This window comes from Dasypus novemcinctus, chromosome 3 (assembly GCF_030445035.2).
Source record: "Dasypus novemcinctus isolate mDasNov1 chromosome 3, mDasNov1.1.hap2, whole genome shotgun sequence".
Lineage (NCBI taxonomy): Eukaryota > Metazoa > Chordata > Mammalia > Cingulata > Dasypodidae > Dasypus > Dasypus novemcinctus.
The window spans coordinates 60,940,477-60,954,837 of record NC_080675.1 but is presented as its reverse complement, the minus strand read 5'-3'; the positions used below and the strand labels follow the sequence as shown (position 1 = coordinate 60,954,837).

The window sequence follows — 14,361 nt, the reverse complement described above, 5'->3', positions numbered from 1 at the left end:
TTGTATAGGAGAACTCTATAAGAAGGGCAAGTTCAGGAACGGTGAGTCCCTCAGGCCACCACCAGAGAGATTGGGTCTGACATATAGTTCCTAGGATGCTCAAGAGGGTTGAGCTCTTTCCAGAACTGGGACCAGGGATCTGCATTGGGAGTGTAGGCAGGCTCCATGCCAAGCTGATAAGGGGGTGGGAGAGGGGCCAACCAGGGTGCCACAAGATCCTACCACTTATAAGTAGCCTTTTTTATGGATTTGGCACTCACCCTGTTACTGTAGTCCTTTAACTGTTTTCTGGAGCTTTGAGAAGGATGTTCCAGAAAGAATGTTTTTTGTTTTTTTAAAGATTTATTTATTTATTTCTCTTTCCTCCCCCCCACCCCAATCCTGGTTGTCTGTTCTCTGTGTCTGTTTGCTGCGTCTTCTTTGTCTGCTTCTGTTGTCGCACGGGAATCTGCGTTTCTTTTTGTTGCGTCATGTCATCTTGCTGCGTCAGCTCTCCATGTGGGTGGCGCCATTCCTGGGCAGGCTACACTTTCTTTCCCACTGGGTGGCTCTCCTTACAGGGTGCACTCCTTGCGCGTGGGGCTCCCCTACGCGGGGGACACCCCTGCGTGGAAGGGCACTCCTTGCACGCATCAGCACTGCGCATGGGCCAGCTCCACACGGGACAAGGAGACCCAGGGTTTGAACCGCGGACCTCCCATGTGGTAGATGGACGCCCTAACCACTGGGCCAAGCCCGCTGCCCAGAAAGAATGTTGAGAACTGTTTTCTGCCAATTCTTGCTGGTTGGTCAAAGCTTCTGTGGAGGGACAGAGCCCTGAAACACCTCACTTGATCATCTTGATCCCACATTAAATATTACCTAAACCAGAGTTCCCTTTCAAATTTTTTATTTCTAGTTGTTAAATGAAAGACATTTTCTGTAGTTAAAGTAATTTTTGGTCATGGTGAGAAGAGAAGGAAGAATTCTGGTGTGGAAAAAGGACCTTGAAATTACATTAGTTTTTAGGATGAAGTTTCTCTCTTCCTACCCCTCCCATGGGCATCCTGCTCCTTGTGATAGCTGAAAAATGTGCTTATTAAAAATTTCTTTTCTTAAGCACCTCTGAAAAATTCAAATACCTTTCCCAGATCTAGTTCAACAGGTTTTCCTAGAAGTACAATAATCAGAACTTCCCAGTTCTACTCCCAGGAATGTCAGGAATATGATAACATCTCAGCAAAATGACTGAATGGTGCTAGGAGCACCTTATATCCCAATAAATCAGTAACTTTCCTCAGGAACGAAAGGCTGGGACCCAGGACATCAAACAGGAGCTTTGCATATAGGAGATAAGATAGGATTAAGAAATTTGCCCACATCCCCCGTAAGAGACCCTGTAAAAAATTCCATCATTTGCTCCTCAATCCCTCTTCCCCCAATAAAAACCTTAGCCCCCCTTCTCACTTTGAACTGGTTTTGGGAAGATTCCCCCAGTTCCTTGATTGTCAGTTGCAATAAATGACCTTCTCACTGGGAGACAAGTTATTTCTTTGTGGAGCTGCATCAGGCGGGACTTTCTATTGGAAATAGCCATGCTTACAGTCACACTTGGGTTAGAGCATCCCTCTGAGGCTGTGGGAGGCCTCCTCTACTGGCAGTTAGTGGTACAGGAACAGGTGGTGTTCCATCATGCACTTTACCCAGGACCACAAGACCAACCTGCTCTGGGACAGACTTGCATACCGATAGTCTCTCTTCTTCCAGATCTGTCCTCAAACTTCATGTGAGAACAAGGCTGATCTTCCTCCCTAAACCTTAGTTTCCTTCTATTCCAAGAATTCCAGGCATATATTTTAATTCCCTGGTATAAAACATCATCTAAGCTGGCAGTTAATAATGTTAATGGCATAACTTGCTTATTTGAGCTCCTAATTGAATATATTCGTATATCCCCTATAGTATTTCTACCTCTGAATTAAAATTCTTTCAATTTACAGAAATTCAGGAATATCTTATATTTAAAATACCACCTTTTTTCTGCCCATGTCTAGTTATGTATTTTCAATAACAGAACTCAGACTTGCTAATGGATAATTGATTACAGTTAAGTAGGGAGAGAGGAGAAGTGCTGGAGAAGGAAGAAACCTGGAGGTATACAATGTGTGTCCTGGGAAGCGGATGTGGCTCAACTGATGGAGTGTCTGCCTACCATGTAGGAGGTCCAGGGTTCAAACACAGGGCCTCCTGGCCTATGTGGTGGGCTGGTCCATGAGTGGTGTTGCCATGTACAGGGGATGCCATGCCACGCAGGGGTGTCCCCGTGTGGGGGAGCCCCATGTGCAAGGGGTGTCCCCGTGGGGGAGATGCCCCATGTGAAAAGCACAGCCTGCCCAGGAGAGGCACTGCATGCACAGAGGGCTGGTGCAGCAAGATGGTGCAACTAAAAAAAAGATTTGCAGATTACCGGTGCTGCAGAGGATGCTGGCGGACACAAGGGAGCAGGTGACCGGGGTGGGGTGGGGGGGGGGAGGAATAAATTAAAAAAAGTAAATCTTAAAAAAAAGAAAGAATGTGTGTCCTATGTGCAGAGTATAGCTGAGAAACTAAGCTGGGGAGAGAGGAATCCAGGACAGCAAGGAATCATGGGGAAAATGGAAAGAAAAGAAAGTAAAGTGATACATCTAGATAAGACGGAAAACAAGTTAGAATCAAATGCTACACCATTTAGGATGGTACTGAAATGCCCTATTGACCCATCAGCACCTTCAGATCAAGTCTAGGAAATATGACATTTACACCTGTCTAGGGCAGTGTGGCCTCAACTGCGGCTAACCCTGAGGGACTAGAGGAGAGCACCCTGCGACTGCTCTCCCAGCTATGGAGCGTGGCTTCTTCACAAGTTTTATGCGAAATTTGGACAGAAAATCATATGTTTGGATTTATGATTTAGAGATCCTTTATCCCTTTCTGTAGGGTATGCACACAGTTAGTGGAACTAGGCAGTTCACTAGTTATATGAACGCTCTTCAGTACTTTGGATAGGAAGAAACTGACAAGAGGTGGTGGCTTTGTAATGTGTCAATGTAGGCTAAACTACATTCCCCAGAATCCCCTTTCCTGCATGTCCACTTACAGTGGTCCACAAGAGATTCTTGTGGGAGATCTGCAGGGTGGAAGTGAAGTATAAGCCCTTTTGTCGTTCATAAACCTTGTCATTTATCTGCTGGCATGAGGCAGCGGCTGAACCTGCAACTGTTTAATTTCCCTGGATCCTCCTTCAGCTTCTCCAGTACGTGGGCAAGATGTGTGTGCATGTGTTTAGTTCCAATGACAAAATACTCTAGACTCTGCAGAACACTTCCATTACATTACCAAGGTCAGAGGCATGAAGAATCGATTCAGTCTGTCCTTGTGGTCTCTAGCTCATGGTTGTGGGTTTTAGCCTTTTCTAGCTCTCCCCACTTTACATCCATCTTCCCTTCTCTGCTGACCCTGTGGACTTCAAGCTCCAGCATTAGACACAAAGACAGCCTTACAGACACTACTTTTCTACCTCCCACACTTGTATAAGGTCAAATCCTTATAACAAAGCCTTTCGTGTGTGTGTGAGTGTGTATATCATAGTAGTGCTGTTTCTCTAAATCCTAGATCAGGGGTTCTTAAATGTTTTTGTTCCACGGAGCCCTTTGCCAGTCAGGTGAGAACCACAGGTTCCTTACTAAGTCCACACTACACTCTATATTATTTAATAAATATATCATACCTGCACAGTACGAATAATGTTTTGTTGAATTTAAATTCACGCTCACAGACCTCTTGTTAAGAACCCCTGCTCTAAATGAACCCTGACTGACCCAGAAGGGTAAGAAGGTTAATTAGAAAAAAGAAATTAAGCCTTCCTTAATGACCAAGAATATTGTGCATATAAAAACAAATTAAAATGCAAATCAAAACTCAATGAAACACCACTTCATACCCACTAGATGGCTATCATCAAAAAGGCAGGCCACAAGTGTTGGCAAGGAAATGGAGAAATTGGAACCCTCACACATTGCTGGTGAGACTGTAAAATGGTACAGCCACATTAGAAGATAGCTTGGCAGGTCCTCAAAAAGTTAAACATGGAATTACCATGTAATCAAGCAATTTCACTCCTAGCTATATACCTAAGAGAGCCGATATGTTCACAAAACATTTGACAAGAATGTTCATAGCAGCATTGTTCATAATAGCCAAAAAGTAGAAATGACCCAAATATTCATCAACTTCTGAATGGATAAACAAAATGTGGTATATCCATACAATGGAATATTATTAAGCAGTAAAAAGCAATGAAGTACTGGTACTGAAACATGGATGAACCTTGCAAATATTACAATAAATGAAAGATGCCAGAATAAAAAAGGCAACAGAGGGGAGTGGGTGTAGCTCAGTTGTTGAGTGCCTGCTTCCAATGCAAAACCTCCTGGATTCAATCCCTGGCACTGCCTACCAAACAAACAAATAAGCTAACAACCAATCCTCATCAGGGAGCAGATGTTGCTCAGTAGTTGAGTGTCTGCTTCCCATGTACAAGATCCTGGGTTCAATCCTGGGTACCTCCTTGAAAAAAAAAAAGGCCACACAATGTATGGTTCTATTTATGTGAAATATTCATAATAAGCAAACCCATACAGCTAAAAGTAGATTATTGGTTGCCAGGGGACTGGCTCAGCTGGGAAGTGTGCCATTTCCCCCTTTCCTGCTTCCTTCTCCTTTCTGTCTGAGGACCTCAGTGCCCAGAACTTAACAGACATTTTGAACCATAAGGCAACTTGGAGGCTGGTAGCTCAGTGCAGAAAGATAAAAGGAATTTAGGTCCCTGATGACAGTGCAGCCACCATAAATTGAAACTGCCTGCCTCTGTACTTATTTATGTGGGAGATTAAATCTTTATTTTATTTAAGTCAACCGTGTTTTTCTTTTATGTGGATAAATCCAATCCTAGCTTATCAAGGAGCCAGGCAGGTAAAAATGGGCTAGGTCAGTAGCTGCTACTCTCACGCATAAGGAGTATGCCCTGTAAGGAGAGCCACCCCATGTGAAAAAATCGCAGCCCGCCCAGGAGAGGCGCCGCACACACGGAGAGCTGATGCAGCAAGATGACACAGCAAAAAGAGACACAGATTCCTGGTGCCGCTGACAAGAATGCAAGCGGATGCAGAACACACAGGAAATGGACACAGAGAGCAGACAATGGAGGGGAATGGGGGCCCGGGTCGGGGTGGGGGGGGCAGAGAGAGAGAGAGAGACTGACTCAGCCTGCAGGCCACCAGCTCAGCTTGTGAGGTTGGGTCTGTGATGAGAAACATAGTCTCCTTCTCTGCATTAGTTGCATCCTCCTTTGAGCACCATGTTTGGTTTTGAATATCATACTCTGAAGAGAAGGACTGAGAGATATGTTTTGGAATGGGGTCTGAGAGTTGTCTCTAAATATTTGAATAACACGAAATTTATTTTATATGACCTTGTGAAGGTGACTTATGGCAGATTTCATCTTAATATAAAATAGAACCTTCAGCTCTTAGAGCTGTCAAATTGAGTGATGGCCCTCTTGCTGGGTCTGATATAAATGGAGACACAGAGAGAGACACACACACAGATAAAGGAAGCTGCCATATATTGATCCTGCAATGTGAGAGAAAGGACTCCAGGTTTGCCCACCTGGAGAGCTAAGCTCAAGAAGAGAACTTCTGAGAGGCTCAAAGACCTGAGGTCTAGAAAGAGACTAGTCATATGCCTGATAGCTCACAGCTGAACTCAGGAAGAAAGCAGAACAGCTGAGACTGAGAGAGAAGGCTTGGTAAGAGACAAGCCCTAAGCCTGATTGCCCACAGCAGAGCTATGAGAGATGGTAGATTCCGAAGGGGAAGGCAGAGAACTCAGCGGAGATTGGCAGCCATATTTGCCATGTGGCAGGACCCCAGGATCAATAGTAGCTGACTTTGGTGAGAAAGCATCTCTGATGGTGCCTCGATTTAGGCATTTCATGGCCTCAGAGCTGTAGATTTACCCTAATAAATTTTGCATTATAAAACCCAACACATCAGTAGCCCTTTCGCAAACTAAGACAGTGTGCATGGGTGCTCTAGGTAGTGTGGGGCCATGTGGATGGCCTCTCTCAGAAGGTACCTTTTAAACACAGACTTGAATGAAGCAAACTATGTGAATATCTTTGAGAAAACCAATCCAAGCAGAGGAAATGAACTTGGTATGTGGGAGAAATGGCAAAAGGATGAGTGTGACTGCAGAATTTGGGAGAGAAAGTGTAGCAAAAAAGGGTAGCAAAGGGGTTCAGAGTAAAGGGCTAGATCGTGTAAGGTTCTGTAGGTAAGGAATTTTGGAAGTAATTGATGGAAGCCATTGGACAGTCTTGACCAAGGTATTAATACCTGATTTACCACTTATATAAAGTAGTTATCATAACCATATAGCCACAGGAAACTCCCTGTGGAAGATTGCATTTCCCGAAGATGGCCAAAGCTATGTAGTTATCCCTTCCCAGATATACTGCTAATAATGTGACATACTGAAAAGAGGGATACTTTGTTCCCTCTTCTTGAATCTGGGCAGGATCTTAAGTCTTTCCCAACCAATAGAGTATGACAGAGGTATTCTCTAAGGCTAGATCATAAAAAGGATACAACTTTGCTTGCTGCTCTCTCTCCCTCCCTTTCTTTCTCCCTGTTGTGCTCTTCCTTTCTCCCAGTTATTTCTTCTTCCCTTCCTCCTTGGTCAGTCCAAGGTACTTCAGAGGAGCTGGGATTCTCTTGGTCAAAACCACTATTGCAGAGAAAGGAGGGGGGAGGAAATGGGGGTGGGGTAGGTTAAAGACAGGTAGGGCTTACCTGGCAGATTCTGCTGTCACATTGATGTTGGGATGTGGGAGATTTTTACATAAAACACTTAGGAAGAGATGTGTTCAGATAAATTGCTAGTGTGGGTATAATTAGCAAAGGAATATAATGCAAATAGCAAAATGACCCTAAACTGGGTTAGTCAGGTATAAATCTGGGCCCCTAGAAGATAAAGATCAAACAACCCATACTTAAGGCACAATGATCCAGCTACTGAATTCCATTAATATTCTTATTTGGCCAGGCATTAAATTAATTCTTTCAGAATATGTTTTTCCAAAATCATCAATATGGTGAAAATAGACCTATAAATGTCATGAAGCAGACTACCAACCCCCAACACTTGATGAGACCCTTTAAGAAACCAAAAGAAACAAGGTCTGCAAATAAGATTTGGAATTACTTTTTGGTTAATAACTCTCCAAAACCTTTTCATTGTGTATCTCCTGGAACCCATCTTCTTCTGGAAGTTAAATTTGATCAACAGCCCAGGTCCTTAGCATTATTTATTTTTGGCTGTTGTTGCTACTAGAAACATTTGATTTGTATTTAGTCCCTTACAGATCTGGTCTTTTTGTGTGTGTGCACCATTCCTGGAGGTACTGTAATATCAGATAGATATGTGTGTTGTGGACTGATCTAGCTCCTATTCCATCTCCTAGTTTCAAAAATCCATTTATATTAATCTCGGATAAAACGGCATATCAGATATTAAACTGATAAGAGCAGATACTAAGCTTGATCTTAGACAAAAGGTGGAGAAGCAGTCAGATTTGATTTTGAATAGGAAGAAGACAAAGATCCTGATTGCCCGAAGCAGCATAGTCTATCCGACAGATCATCACTCTTCAGGAATATGAGCCCTTGATTTCTAAGTAAGGGTTTTCATGTAGACACAGAGGTTGCCAAGATCTATTACATTCGATCTAGCTGCTGCCACTATGTGCTTGGACTCTATTGCTTAAGCAGATTCCCCTTAAGCCCCTATTGACTCCAGACCTAGACATCACTGCCCATAAATCTAGGTGTTGAGAGTTAGAGTTCAGAGATCACATCACTTTACTGGTGCACGGTAGAAGCCCCATGTCTCATTACTGGCAGCTGATGGAAAGAACTCATCTTTTTACTATATAAAAGGAATAAAATATGGATTAGAGTGGACTTACTGGTATTCTGCTATAGAGTTATTGTGACTCTAGCAATGGAAGAAATTATATCATAGATGTGGAGACAGTGGCCACAGCAACAGAGGGAGTTGCTGAGGGCAGGGAGAGAGAAAAAGAGGTGTGATATGGGGGCATTTTTGGGACTTGAAGTTGTCCTGAATGACATTGCAGGGACAGATGCAGGACATTATATATTCTGCCATAATCCACTGAATGGACTGGGAGAGAGTGTAAACTACAATGTAAACTATAATCCATGCTGTGGAGTAGTGCTCCAAAATGTACTCATCAAATGCAATGAACATACCACAATTATGAAAGAATTTGTCAATGTGGGAGAAGTGTGGGTGTATGTGGAGTGAGGTATATGGGAACCTCATATTTTTTACTGTAACATTTTGTGTGATCTATGTATCTTTAAATAATAATAATAAAATGAGAAAAAAAGAAAAAAAAAGTTAAAAAAACAAAACAAAACCCTGTATGCAGAAGGCGTGGGGTGAAAGGTCACAGCTACGTGGCAGGTCTCGCTGGCTGTGGCTGGGGGCTGAAGCCACTGCATGTGCTCTTGTGTAGAAGCTGCGATACCAAAAAGGCAGTAGGAGGCATCCCGGCCGTCTCCCAAGACAGAGGGCCGCACTCACCTGCTGAGCTCCCTGCCCATCGGGTTGAGTAGCACAAAGTGAGGGCGCCAAATGCTCCAGGTGGCAATGAGGGCCTTGACAGTGGTGTAACCACAGCCTCAGCAAGAGGGGAAGATGAAAGGTAGCCTGATGGAGCTGGGAGATGTGACAATATTAAACGTTGTTCCAGTCATCTACAATGAGAGGTTCTACAAGGACGTGCAAGCTAACAAAACTTGCCTATTTCAATGATATTGCAGTAGCCCTGGTCTGCTGTAGGGTGGATCATCCACAGAATCAGGAGACTTTACATCATGATGCTAGGATGCCTGGCATCTTACCAAAGGATAGCTATAGGAACTAAAATGTTAAATCACATCTTAAACATCTGTGAAAAAGTTGGCACTTTTGACATTTATCTGCATGTCCAGATCATCAATGAGTTGGCAACTGCCTTCTACAGAAAGTTTGACTTTGAGATTACTGACAAAAGAAGAACTATTATAAGAGGATAGGGCCCTCAGAAGCTCATATGCTGTAGGAAAACCTCAAAGTCCCTTCTGGCAGAACGCAGATGTGCAAAACCCAGACAAGTGAAGAAATTACAAATGAACTTTCTTGCACTTGCTTGTCACCAAATAAGAGAGGCCCAGTGATTTTTCCCCTTCTTTCTTTTAAAGCAATTTCCCCAATCTTGTTACTCTTTCTTCTTTCTATCTTTCCTTCCTTTTCCTCTAAAAGTTTTAATACTTTTAGGACTTTAAACATTAATCATGTTTGGACTGTTTTAAAAGTTTTCTGACTTTCTTGAGGTGGTTTCATTGAAGGAAGGAGAAGGTAAAGGTATGCTTAGTTTCATAGTTAAGATATATGGTCCCAAAATTGGGGTGTCAATTTCAAAATTTTCAGCTAAGTTTTAAAAATATCCTGCTTTCACATTGAAGGGCAGAGCTTTAAAAATATTGTATATTTCAAAAGACAAAAAGAAGCAGCAGCAATATCTTGTTCTCTAATTCATAGACAAATTAAGTATGTTGTGGTATTTTCGGTTTGTGAAGACTATTTGTGGGATATGAATCCCTAAACATTGCCTTCACTCCACCTTTAGTCCTTCTGAGTACTATCTCAGGAGTCAGACTATTGTTATCTTTGTAAGAAATATTTACACTTCTGTTGTGTTTTTTAAGCAATTATTTCCTCTCCTCCTTGCTGGTAGTTGAGAGTTGATGGGGCAGTTTGGTTAGGTAGTGTTAATACTTTGATCCCAGTATTTGAGTTAAACTGCTTTTTGCTAATGAGTGGGCTGGTTGTTAGCATGTTTATTTCTCCTGCTATTGATTGTTATTAGCGGCATTAACTTCAGAATGTGGGCTGGTAAGATTAATTTATTTTAATATCTGAGCTACAGACATGACCTTTAACTGACCTAAAGAAGTTTGCTCTGATTTATTTTTTCTTTTCTCCCATCCTTTTCCTTCAGTAAACCCAATGGTAGTTTCAGTCAATATTGTTAAAAATGAAGCTTATGTCCTTATAAGTCAAGACCATTAATTAAACCTGAAGCACGTGTTTTCTCTTGGACATATTAAAAGGAACTCAAAAGGAAGTTTAGATGGACTTGCAGGACATAACACAAAATTCATTTGTCAGCTAATGCAGGCTGCCAAACCTGTGGCCACTAAGTGATTATATAGGAAAGAATATCTAGGCAGTATTTTTTGAGAACATAGCTGTGCTACTGCTTATCTGTTGGACAACATCCAGATTTGATTATGTGCTGTGCTTACAATGTTGAGTTAAAGGATTTGGGGAACAGTGGAATTGTTAAACATATTGCTTCTGTTTTTGGGAAAGTAGAAGTCTAGAAGTGTTAATAATGTACTTGTCACTGTGATTTTCTCTACAACAGAACTGATTTATGCCAGAATATTTTCTGGCACATAGGCAAGTGGCTTTAATGGGTTGATCAATTTTTGTAAGATGGGAAACATCTGACATTTTCTTATTTTCCTCTCATAGTCCCATCTTATTTTAAAATTTTTAGATTACCAATACTGATGGCCCATTACAATGTCTCACTAGAATTTAAAACAGTGCACAGGGCTTGAATTTTTTGTTGTTTGATTTTAAAAGGAAAGTTAGTTAATAATGTCTACCCTCTTATGTAAAATTCTGGTATGAATGTCTCATCTCTCCAGATATGCTATTTACAAAATGTTTATGCACATTTTATAATCCTAAATTCTTATTTGAGATTGTGAAAGTATGACAGACTTAAACAGTCTTATTGAGTGCCAAGAATAATACAGAAGAGGAATGTAGTTGATGAATGAATATATAGGGGTGTAATCTTAAAATAGTAAAAATCTAGAAAGACCACTTTGTTTCTTGAGCATCAATTTCTTAAACAATCCAAATCTAAGCTTAGAAGAAAGCTTTCACAATAAGCACCTGTAGCAGTTTGATATAATTGATGAATTCCAAAAAGAAATATTGGATTACGCTTGTAATCTGATCTGTATCTGGGCATGACTGAGTTATGATTAGAGCGTTGCATCCTCACCCCTTGGTGGGTAGGGACTCACAGATAAAAGGCACGGTGAAGAAAGAGTTGGTGATTTCTGATGTTAGAGTTTGATGCTGAAGACCCGGGAAGTCAGCACCCAGAGGAAATAGAAGCCAGCACCAGGAAGGAAGGAACCTTGAACCCAGAGGAAATCAAGCCCAGGAATGGAGGAACCCAGGAAGCCTGAAACCTCACAGACATCAGCAGCCATCTTGCTCCAAATAGACTTTGGTGAGGGAAGTAACTTATGCTTTATGGCCTGGTATCTGTAAGCTCCTACCCCAAATAAATACCCTTTATAAAACCCAACAAGGTTCTGATATTTTGCATCAGCACCCCTTTGGCTGACTAACACAGCACCTTTAACTTTCATGCATAAGCTTCAGCTTGTTCTTGCCAAGAGAAGAGTGCTTGAGTTACAGAAGGCATTAGTTTGAAGAATTCACTCTTTTTATAAGCTTCCTGGTATCAAAATAGATTTTGATAGGTTGATGACTTTTTTGAAATGGCACTGTCTCTATTTCTATAATCATATTGCCTGTACTATCTAATCAGTCCTATAAATGTATCCCTAAATGTAATTATTGAAAACAGGATAGCTTCCTCATGAAAATTAAGTACATATTATTTAAGGAGAGAAAAAAATAAATTTTGAACTGAGTGTGTAGGCTCCCTGTCAGGTTCTTTTTCCATAGTAGTCAATGATTTAACCTAATTTGTAAATGTTCGTAAAAGGTTAATTGTCCTGAATCAAACTTGGGTTAAATAATTCCACCCAATTACAGAGGAGGAAAATGTGGAGGAGGAAGCTGGACACTAATTAATATGCCTGAAAGTCAGTGAAGACTGAGTGAGTGCCCCATGTTGAGTTGGTAGTTTTGATATTTAATAAAAATTATCTTGGAGGTAAACAATAAATAATTCTTCTAATAGGAAGATCACAGAATGTGTCTATCATTTTTTAAAACAGATAGTTTTTACTGTGGTGTCAATAGGTAGAAGTTATACTGTGTGGTAACTGCATTTAGGTTCTAAACAAAGAATCTGCAGATAAATCTATGCAATATGTAATTTATCCAGATCAGTTTTCATTTGAGTAAGGAAGTTCTAAAGTATCCCCAAAGCAGCTTACTTACCATCTGAAAGTCCTTCAAAAATAGAACTATTGCGAAAGCATTGTGGGTGGTAGTGGAAAAGAAAAGCTCCCTCAGTTTTTTGGAGGGAATAATTAAAAATACTTAAATGGCTAACTTTTACTTGGTGCAGTCAAGAATTAAACTTGTAAATTTTAACATTACAGTTACATCCGAAATAAACTTAGGTGGTGATCTGTTCCTCTGAATGTGATTCCCTTTGTTTGCACTAGATTCAGTTGAGATGTCTTTGATTAAATTATTTTAAGATTAGGGCTTTGATTCAACCACATCAGTAGGGTGCAACTCTTGGTGGGCCATATAAATGAAGAAGACATGGAAGAAGACACAGAAGAGGAGAGAACTTGGTTATTCTGGTTCTGCCACATGACAGAAAGGAGAAGACTAAAACAGCTAAAGTCCTGGGAAGAGAGACGAGCCCTATGCCAGCCTAGGTAACATAGGAAGAAGTGGAGCCCAAGGAGCCTTAGAGAAGGAAGAAGAGACCAGGCAGAGGTCACCCACCATCTTGCTTCAACACATGTCAACAGACTTTGGTGAGAAAGTAATGAGTTGGACTCTTTAGGGCCTTGTAACTATAAGCTTCTACCCCAAATTAATACCCTTTATAACAGTCAACAGAGTTCTGGTACTTTACATCAGCATCCCTTTGGCTGACTAATACAGACAGGAATACTTGTTCTTTGTTGATGGGAATGTAAAAAATGGTGCAGCTGCTATGGAATACAGTTTGGTGATACCTACACAGGTAAGTATAGAATTATCATTGACCTGGCCTCCTACCTGTACCCCAAAGAATCGAAAACAGGGACTTGAAGAGATATTTGCACACCAATGTTCATAGTGGCATTATTCACAACTTGTCAAAAGATCAAAGCAAACACAGTGTCCATCAACTGATGAATAAGCAAAACATGGTGTATACATACAATGAAATATTATTCCTCCATAGAAAGGAATGAAGTTCTGATACATGCAATAACATGGATGAACCTTAAAGACATCATGTTGAATGAAATACACCAGACACAAAAGGACAAATATTGTGTAATATTACTGATATGAATTAATTAGAATAAGCAAATTCATAAAGTCAGAAACTAGGCTACAGGTTACCAGAGGCCAGGGTAGCAGTAGGGAATGGGACATTAATGCTTAATTGGTACAGAGTTTCTATTGAGGTGATAGAAAAGTTTTGGTAAAGAATGGTAGTGAGGGAAGTGGATTTGGCCCAATGGATACCTACCACATGGGCCTACCACATGGGCGGTCCAGGGTTCAAACCCAGGGCCTCCTGACCCATGTGATGAGCTGGCCCACGTGTAGTGCTGATGTGTGCAAGGAGTGCTGTGCCATGCAGGGGTGTCCCCTGCATAGGGGAGCCCCATGTGCAAGGAGTGCGCCCCGTAAGGAGAACTGCCCCATGTGAAAAAATTGCAGCCTGTCCAGGAGTGGCGCCGCACACACAGAGAGCTGATGCAGCAAGATGACGCAACAAAAAGAGATAGAGATTTCTGGTGCCGTTGACAAGAATACAAACGGGCACAGAAGATCACACAGTGAATGGACACAGAGAGCAGACAACTGGGGGGACAGGGCAGGGAAGGGGACAGAAATAAAAAATTAAAAAAAAATGTAACAACAAAAAAAAGAATGGTAGTGATGGTAACACAACATTGTGAAAATAATTAACACCACTGAATTATATATTTGAATGTGGTTAAAAGGGGAAATTTTAGGTTGTATGTATGATACTAGAATAAAACAAAAAAACAAACAAATATAGGACACAACACAGACAGTGAATGCTAATGTAAAAGCATACACTCAACCACTGAACTATACCTGCTTCATTTGTATAAAAATTATGAACTATGGTCTATAGATAATAGCTTTATAATAATATTTTTTCATCAACTGTAACAAAGATACTACACTAATGCAAAGTGTTAATAATAGGTAAAACCATGTATG

The 14,361-nt window shown here is 41.1% G+C and overlaps 1 protein-coding gene and 1 non-coding gene across 21 annotated transcripts in view; both read right to left on the bottom strand.

Annotated features, from left to right (window-relative positions):
* The window catches only part of TRIM9 (tripartite motif containing 9), a 124,218-nt gene that overhangs the window by 72,346 nt on the left and 37,511 nt on the right, over positions 1-14,361 (bottom strand). The window lies entirely within an intron of this gene.
* LOC111763131 (U2 spliceosomal RNA) lies at positions 7,456-7,646 on the bottom strand. The gene has a single exon (XR_002796059.1). It is a non-coding gene; the product is annotated as a U2 spliceosomal RNA (small nuclear RNA).